This window comes from Gigantopelta aegis, chromosome 5 (genome assembly GCF_016097555.1).
Source record: "Gigantopelta aegis isolate Gae_Host chromosome 5, Gae_host_genome, whole genome shotgun sequence".
Taxonomy (NCBI): domain Eukaryota; kingdom Metazoa; phylum Mollusca; class Gastropoda; order Neomphalida; family Peltospiridae; genus Gigantopelta; species Gigantopelta aegis.
The window spans coordinates 25,255,718-25,264,524 of record NC_054703.1 but is presented as its reverse complement, the minus strand read 5'-3'; positions in this window follow the sequence as shown (position 1 = coordinate 25,264,524).

The window sequence follows — 8,807 nt, the reverse complement described above, 5'->3', positions numbered from 1 at the left end:
TACATATTAAATATATTTTCTTGTTTAGAATATCAGTGTGTTTCTGGTCGTCTTAATATTTGTAAGAAGCCCAAACTGGATTTTGTCTTCAAATAATTTCGTACGTACGAAAAAATAGTTTTTAGGAAATAAAATGAAATTTAACCTTTTACAAATATTAGAACGATTAGAAACACGTTTTATATACAGACACTAATATTTTAGCAGAAAAATATATTTGATATGTAATTACAGTCGTGAAAAAGTCTCTGTTAGTCGATAACATCTTAAAACTTGCAGAAAACTCAGGAATGTCCCTTTAAAGGTACATTCCTGAGTTTGCTGCACTGTTTTAAAATGTTATCGACTAATAAAATATTTCTACGATCAAACTTACATATTAAATATATTTTCTTGTTTAGACTATCAGTGGCTGTATATTAAACGTGTTTCTGATCGTTCTAATATTTATACTAGGTTGATTTTCATTATATTTCCTAAGAAATATTTTTTCGTACGTACGAAATTATTTGAAAACAAAATCCAGTTTGGGCTTCTTACAAATATTAAGACGACCAGAAACACATTGAATATACAGAGACTAATATTCTAAACAAGAACATATATTTAATATGTAAGTTTAATCGTAGAAATATTTTATTAGTCAGAAACATTTTACAATGCAGCAAACTCGGGAATGTCCCTTTAATACCCTTATTATACCATATTGTCTTGTTGCCTCTTATAGAACTAGAAGAAAAAAACCCAGGATAAGTCTATGTGTGATGATAAACCTTGGTTTAATGAATTATGTAAACAACGGTATAAAGAATACAAATAAGCAACACACATTTTTAATGCTGACAAAACCAATCGCACTGAACTAGTCGGTTTAAAAATATATATATATAAGCGCTTACATTACAAATTAAAAAGGGAATACAAGGGCCAACAAGGTAACATGTTAAACTATTTACGAAAATATAATCCGAAAATGTTTTATAAACATTTTCAGAAACGAAAAAAAATCTACGAACTTGGAATTAAAATCATTTTCGTAACCTTGCTATGGACGATCCAAATAATAACCATGACGTAGAAGATTGTTTGTTTGTTTTTGTTGTAAACTATGACCAACATAGCAGCGATCCAAAAGTTAACGAACTAAACAAAGATATAACCTCTAAGGAAATATCCTAAGTATTACACAAGTTAAAGAAAAATAAGGCATGTGGTTGCGATAATGTTTTAAATGAATATTTTATCAACTGTGGGGATGTCTTGATGTCGTGTTTATTACACAAGTTAAAGAAAAATAAGGCATGTGGTTACGATAATGTTTTAAATGAATATTTTATCAACTGTGGGGATGTCTTGATGTCATGTTTATTACACAAGTTAAAGAAAAATAAGGCATGTGTTACGATAATGTTTTAAATGAATATTTTATCAACTGTGGGGATGTCTTGATGTCATGTTTATTACACAAGTTAAAGAAAAATAAGGCATGTGTTACGATAATGTTTTAAATGAATATTTTATCAACTGTGGGGATGTCTTGATGTCATGTTTATTGCTATTATGTAATACTGTTTTTAAGTCGGGTCATTTCCCACATAGTTGGTCGGTTGGTTGCATTATTCCTTTTTTATATTTTAAAGGAATTATTAATGATGTAGATAACTACAGGGGGGATCACTCTGGTCAGCAGCCTGGGGAAACTTTTTTCCTCGGTTTTAAATGAACGAATATTAAAGTTCGATCAAGAAATGGCATCATCACAGACGCACAGTTTGATTTTAGAAAAAATATATGTCTACTAATGATGATGCTTTTATTCTGCAATCTTTTTTTTCTCTTTTTTTCTAAACCTTTATTACCCCCAGATCACTGGCAATGTCAAGGTTGGGGTGCCTTGAATCATCGTCTTACAATATGCAACAATAATAAGATTATAACATGAGTATGTGTACCTGTATAACGGTACGGTAAAGGTTTTATTTTTCATAGTATGTATATAAACAATATGTGATATGTATGGGAGTTATATTCATTACATTTCTTATCATATACTGCATAACCGTATTCATATACATACATATACATACATACATACATACATACATACATACATACATACATACATACATACATACATACCTGCATACCTACATACGCATTTTAAAATGATCTGAGGGTCAAGAATGATAGGTGAAACGAAACGAGCTTTGATAAATAGGACATTGAAGAATAGAAAACGCTTATATTGTTATTTTATAGATTACAAAAAAAGCTTTCGATTTTACTACTAGACAGAACTTATGGTATAAAATGATGCAACAGGGCGTTGAGGGTAACATGATGACCATTATACAATCCTTATATGAAAGTATTAAATGTTGCATAAAATATGACAATGAAATGTCAGGGTTTTTTTGCTTGTAAGAACGGATTATTTCAGGGTGAAGTTTTATCACCAATGTTGTTCGTTGTGTATGTTAACGATTGTGAAATGTATTTGTCATCAGAAGATTGCCCTTGTATTGAAAGAAAAAAGAAAGAAATGTTTTATTTAACGATACACTCAACACATTTTATTTACGGTTATATGGCGTCAGACATATGGTTAAGGACCACACAGATATATATAGAGAGGAAACCCGCTGTCGCCACTTCATGGGCTACTCTTTTCGATTAGCAGCAAGGGATCTTTTATATGCACCATCCCACAGACAGGGTAGTATATATCACGGCCTTTGATATACCAGTCGTGGTGCACTGGTTTTCTGCATAAAATAGCAAAAGTTAAAAGTTTGTTTTGTCTAACAGCACCACTAGAGCACATTGATTTCTTAATCATTGATTACTGGATATCAAACGTTTTAGAGAGGAAACCTGCTACGTGTTTTCCATTAGCAGCAAGTTATCTTTTTATAGAACGAGAAATAGCCCAATGGGCGCACCGACGGGGATCGATCCCATACCGACCGAGCATCGAGCAATCGCTGTACCATTGGGCTACTACCCGCCCCAAGCTGCTGAACAAGGACGCAAAGCCCTGTTTTCGATGTCAAATGTGTGTAATAAGAAATTTTTAAAATATTGAAACAAAGTTATCCATTTTCGACACGTATGTTAATAGTGTTCTTAGTTATGGGGCTGAAATCTGGGGTTTTCATTCTGGCCAAGATATCAGAAAAAAATCATATTCAATTTTGTAAAAGAAATACTTGGGGTACGTACACAAAGGAACTTGTAATAAGTTCGTATGTAGCGAATCAGGACGGTTTGCTCTGCAGATTACAAGAAAAGTAAAAATCGTCAAACATTGGATTAAGATGCGAAATTCGAATAATTGAATTTTAAGAGCTCTGTATGAGGTAATGAATAAATATGAAGATAATTGTTTAATGAATATTAAACAGGAACTAAATGAGCTTGGTTTAAATTATATATGGGATTTAACACATGTTAATAATATTTATAACATAATTAAGGAAAGGATATGTGACACATTTAAACAACTTTGTTACAGCCGAATAACAGCAACACCAAAGGGGAATCTCTACCAATATCTGTTAAATGAATTTAAATTACAAATGTACCTATCATTTAAAGGTAATATTAAAAATTGGAATATCTTCTCACAAACTAAATATAGAATCTAGCTGATATAGAGGTATTGATAGACAAGAAAGAGTGTGTACATTTTGCAATAATAATGAGATAGAAGATGAGTATCATTTTATTATTCAGTGTCCAATATACAATGTTTTAAGAAAAAAGATCACAAAGGTTTACTATTATAGACACCCTAGTGTTTTTAAACTTATTCAGCTTCTATCCACAGAAAATAACAAAGAACTCAACAACATTGGAAACTTTTTATTAAGAGCAAATAGAATCAGGGATCAACTATTGCAATAATATTGTAAACTAACACTTGTCGGTTAGTCTGTCTCAATCGGTTCAAATGTAAATGTATCTTATATATATAGGTATATTTATTTTGTACACTTACATAACGTGTTATGTAATAATAGTAATAATAATAAATAAAAAAATAATATAGCTTATATATTTGTTTCTCATTATTAATTTTTTATTATCATTTTATTTATTTATTTATTTATTTATTTATTTATTTATTTATTTATTTATTTATTTTATTTATTTATTTATCTATTTATTTATCTATTTATTTATCTATCTATTTATTTATCTATTTTATTTATTTATTTATTTATTTATTTATCTATTTATTTATCTATTTATTTATTTATCTATTTTATTTATTTATTTATGATTTTATTATTGTTAGTTTTTAAAAAGTTTATTTTACTTTTTTTTTTCTTTTTTTTTTCTTTTTTTTTTTTAAATTTATGTTGTATGTGTGTCTTTAGTTTCATTACGCACGTGATGTGTTTATATTTAATATCTTCTATATTACTACTCACGCAATTATTTATCATGCACTATTATATGTAGGGTTTATTTCGTTTAGTTTAGACTTTTTCATGCATGAATGTGTTTTAGATAGTGATATAGCGCTCCCCACCATTATCAGATATTGTAAATATGTATTTAGTATATTTTGCTGTTTTTAGTATAAAGCTTATAAGTTGTATAAATTAAAGCAATAAAGAACTTGAACTTGGGGAGCGCGTTACCACTGGGCTAAGCTCCCCCCCCCCTCCCCCCCCCACCTCCCTAAGATAAAAAACGCCGCCAGCCTCGGAGGTTTTAAAGTCATTTTGCTTTTCTTAAAGGGACATTCCTGAGTTTGCTGCACGTTTTAAGATGTTATCGAGTAACAGAGACTTTTTAACGATTGTAATTACATATCAAATATATTTTTCTGCATAAAATATCAGTGGCTATATATTAGACGTGTTTCTGATCGTTCTAATATTTGTACTAGGTTAAATTTCATTTCATTTCCTAAAAAATATTTTTTCGTACGTACGATATTATTTGAAGACAAAATCCAGTTTCGGCATCTTACACATATTAAGACGACCAGAAACACATTGAATATACAGACACTGAAATTCGAAACAAGAAAATATATTTAATATGTAAGTTTAATCGTAGAAATATTTTATTAGTCGGAAACATTTTACAATGCACCAAACTTGGGAATGTCCCTTTAACGACACCACTGGGGAATATTGATTTGTTAATTGGATTCAAACATTTTGTAATTCTGACATGTAAAAAGTTAGTTTGTTTTGCTTAACGACACCACTGGGGCACACTGATTTGTTAATTGGATTTCAAACATTTGGTAATTATGACATGTAAAAAGATAGTTTATTTTATTTAACGACACCACTAGATCATATTGGTTTACTAAATGGTTGCCAAACATTTGGTAATTCTGACATGTAAATCGTTATTTTATTTTATTTAACGACACCACTAGAACACATTGATTTATCATCCATCTGTAACTGGATTGTCAAATATATGGTAATTCTGACATGTTAAAAGTTAAAAGTTTGTTTTGTTTGACGACATCACCAGAGTATATATCAATCTTGGGCACGGCGTCTAAATTCTCCAGGAAATAATTTTGTAACGGGCCTGATTGGAGGAGAGGGGGGATGTGTTAAACACAACTACTACACGCAGTAATACGATAAAACTACTACACGCAGTAATACGGTAAAACTACCACACGCAGTAATACGGTAAAACTACCACACGCAGTAATACGGTAAAACTACCACACGCAGTAATACGGTAAAACTACCACACGCAGTAATACGGTAAAACTACCACACGCAGTAATACGGTCAAAACTACCACACGCAGTAATACGGTCAAACTAGACACGCAGTTTTTGTACGACTTATGACGAACATATCCAATTATATGGGAATTCGTCTTGTTACGTACGAAAATAGCATTACGTAACAAGAAGACGGATAGAGAAATAATTGTCACGCTGGCGTATGTCGTTTGTTTTCAGTATAGTTAAGCACCATGTGTACTCTTGGACTACTGGTGTCACTGGTGTTTAAGATGTTATTGACTAACAGAGACGTTTTAACGATTGTAATTACATATCAAATATGTTTTTCTACATAAAATATTAGTGGCTGTATATTAAACGTGTTTCTGATCGTTGTAATATTTGTACTAGGTAAAATTTCATTTTATTTCTTAACCTAGTTTTTTTTTTTTCGTACGTATGACATTATTTGAAAACAATATCCAGTTTGGGCTTCTTACAAATATTAAGACGACCAGAAACACATTGAATATACAGACACTGATATTCTAAACCAGAAAATATATTCAATATGTAAGTTTAATCGTAGAAACATTTTATTAGTCGGAAACGTCTTACAATGCAGCAAACTCAGGAATGTCCCTTTAATATGATATTGTCAGTGCCCAAGAATGGGCAAGCTGTTGGCATGATAATGTCAAAATTAACAAATGCTTGACATCCAACAGAGTATGATTAATAAATCAATGTGCTCTAGTGGCGTGGTTCAACAAAACAAACTTTAACTTTACTTCATCTGGCCCCGTGCTTATAAACCTTAAAGTCTAGACTTTAATAGAGTCCAGACTTTAACGTCATGGCAACGCCATTCAAATAGCATTACGTTAAAGTCTGGACTTTATTAAGGTCTAGACTATAAGTTTTATAAGCATGGGCCCTGATCAAGTTTAAACGTTGACGTTTGTTTTGCTTAATGCTACCACTAGAGCGCATTGATTAATTAATTATCACCTATAGGAAGGAAGGAAATGTTTTATTCAACGACGCACTCAACACATTTTATTTTACGGTTATATGGCGTCGGACATATTGTTAAGGACCACACAGATATTGAGAGAGGAAATCCGCTGTCGCCACTTCATGGTCTATTCTTTTCGATTAACAGCAACGGATCTTTTATATGCACCATCCCACAGACAGGACAGTACATATCACGGCCTTTGTTACACCACTGTTGTAGAGCACTGGTTGGAACGAGAAATAGACCAATAGCCCAATGAGACAGACAGACAGCCAGACAGAGAGAGAGAGAGAGAGAGAGAGAGAGAGAGAGAGAGAGAGAGAGAGAGAGAGAGAGAGAGAGAGAGAGAGAGAGAGAGAGAGAGAGAAGGTGGGAGAGACATGGCGAGGGAGAGAAACAAAGAGCAACAAAAAGGGGAGGGAGAGAAAGAGAGGGAGGGAGAGAAAGAGAGAGGAGAGGGGGGGGGGGGGGGGGGGGTGGAGTGAGTGAGAGTGCTAGAGAGAGTGGGACAAAGAGAGAGATATGGCGGAGAAAGACAAAGTGGGGAACGAAAACGAGAACGAGAGTGAAGGAAAGGAGTGAAGGAGGAAGTGAGTGAAGGACACAGGTTACACCTACCGATAAAGCAAGGGCTATTAACTTTTTCATAGACAGGATAGTACATACCACCGATTTTGGTGTTCAGAAAGGCAGCGAGGAATCTAGAGAGAGTGGAGGAGGGAGGAGGGAATTTGCTACAGCCTCACAGGTGACGCCTGCCGAAAGGACCGAGGACTATTTTGTATTGATTTTCCCATAGACAGGACAGTACATACCATTCTTTTTGATGTGTCAGTCGTCTGGCACTACTTGGAATGCGATAATTCACAAATGCATCAAAAGAGATCTTATCGCACCTCAGGTGGGCTGTCTACTATTAAAGTGCACCCTGGCATGTTGTACCTATAACTTTAGTTTTTGTTTAACAACTCCACTAGAGCACATTAATTTATTGATCATCGGCTGTTTTGTTTTACAATGTATGGTGAATTAGGTGATCTTATCAAAGATTAAAATGTTAAAGCTAGTTTTGTTTAACGACACCACTAGAACACATTGATTTATTAAACATTGTTTATTTGGTTTCAAAAATTTGGTAATTCTGCTGTTAGTAAGAAGGGATCTTTTATATGTACTTTCCCATAGACAAGACAGTGCATACCACGATATTTGATATACCAGTGGGGCACTGGTTGGAACGGGAAATAGGTCCGCTGAGGGGATTCCATCCTTCGACTAGACTACCTCAGTTGGGCGCTCTACCAACTGAGCTAGATCCCGCCCACTGTTTTCCCTATAGAGTTAGTTTTGTTTAAAGACACCACATTAATCATCGGCTGTTGGTAATTTTGACATTTTATTCTTAGCGAGGAAACCCGCTACATTTTTTTTCCGTTAGTAGCAAGGGATCTTTTATATGCACCATTCCACAGACAGGATAACTCATACCGCGGCTTTCATATATACATATCAGTCGTGGTGCACTGGCTAGAACGAGAAATAGACCAGTGCAGACCTCTGAAAATTACGAGAGCGATAATTTAGTTCGCGCGTCGGTCGCGTAAGTATAGTTTGCTTAACCCATTTTTCGTTCGCGCCTTGAATTTATGACATCATTTCCATGTTCATAATGGGTTACCTAAAAACGAAATCGGTTACCTAAATTTGGTTTTGCGTAACCCATTAATAGTTTAGACATATTTACAATTCTCAGAGACTTGCAATGGGCCCGCCGACGAGGATCGATCCTAGACCGACCGCGCATCAAGCGAGCGCTTTACAACTGCCCACTGTTTTGTCTATAACGTCGCATCAAATCAATGTGGAATCCTCTTTTTGAGAACTTACAGAAACCACTGATGCTATTTAAAAACTAAATCCTAGCATGAAGATCCCGTGAGGTAAAAAAACATTCTATTAGATTATAAACCTACTGCGTCAATCTGGAATCGATCAAAAAAAAAAAAATTAAACTCATATATAGAGGATTCTCTACGAGTATTTTTTAATGTGGAAAATATCAACCGAGTC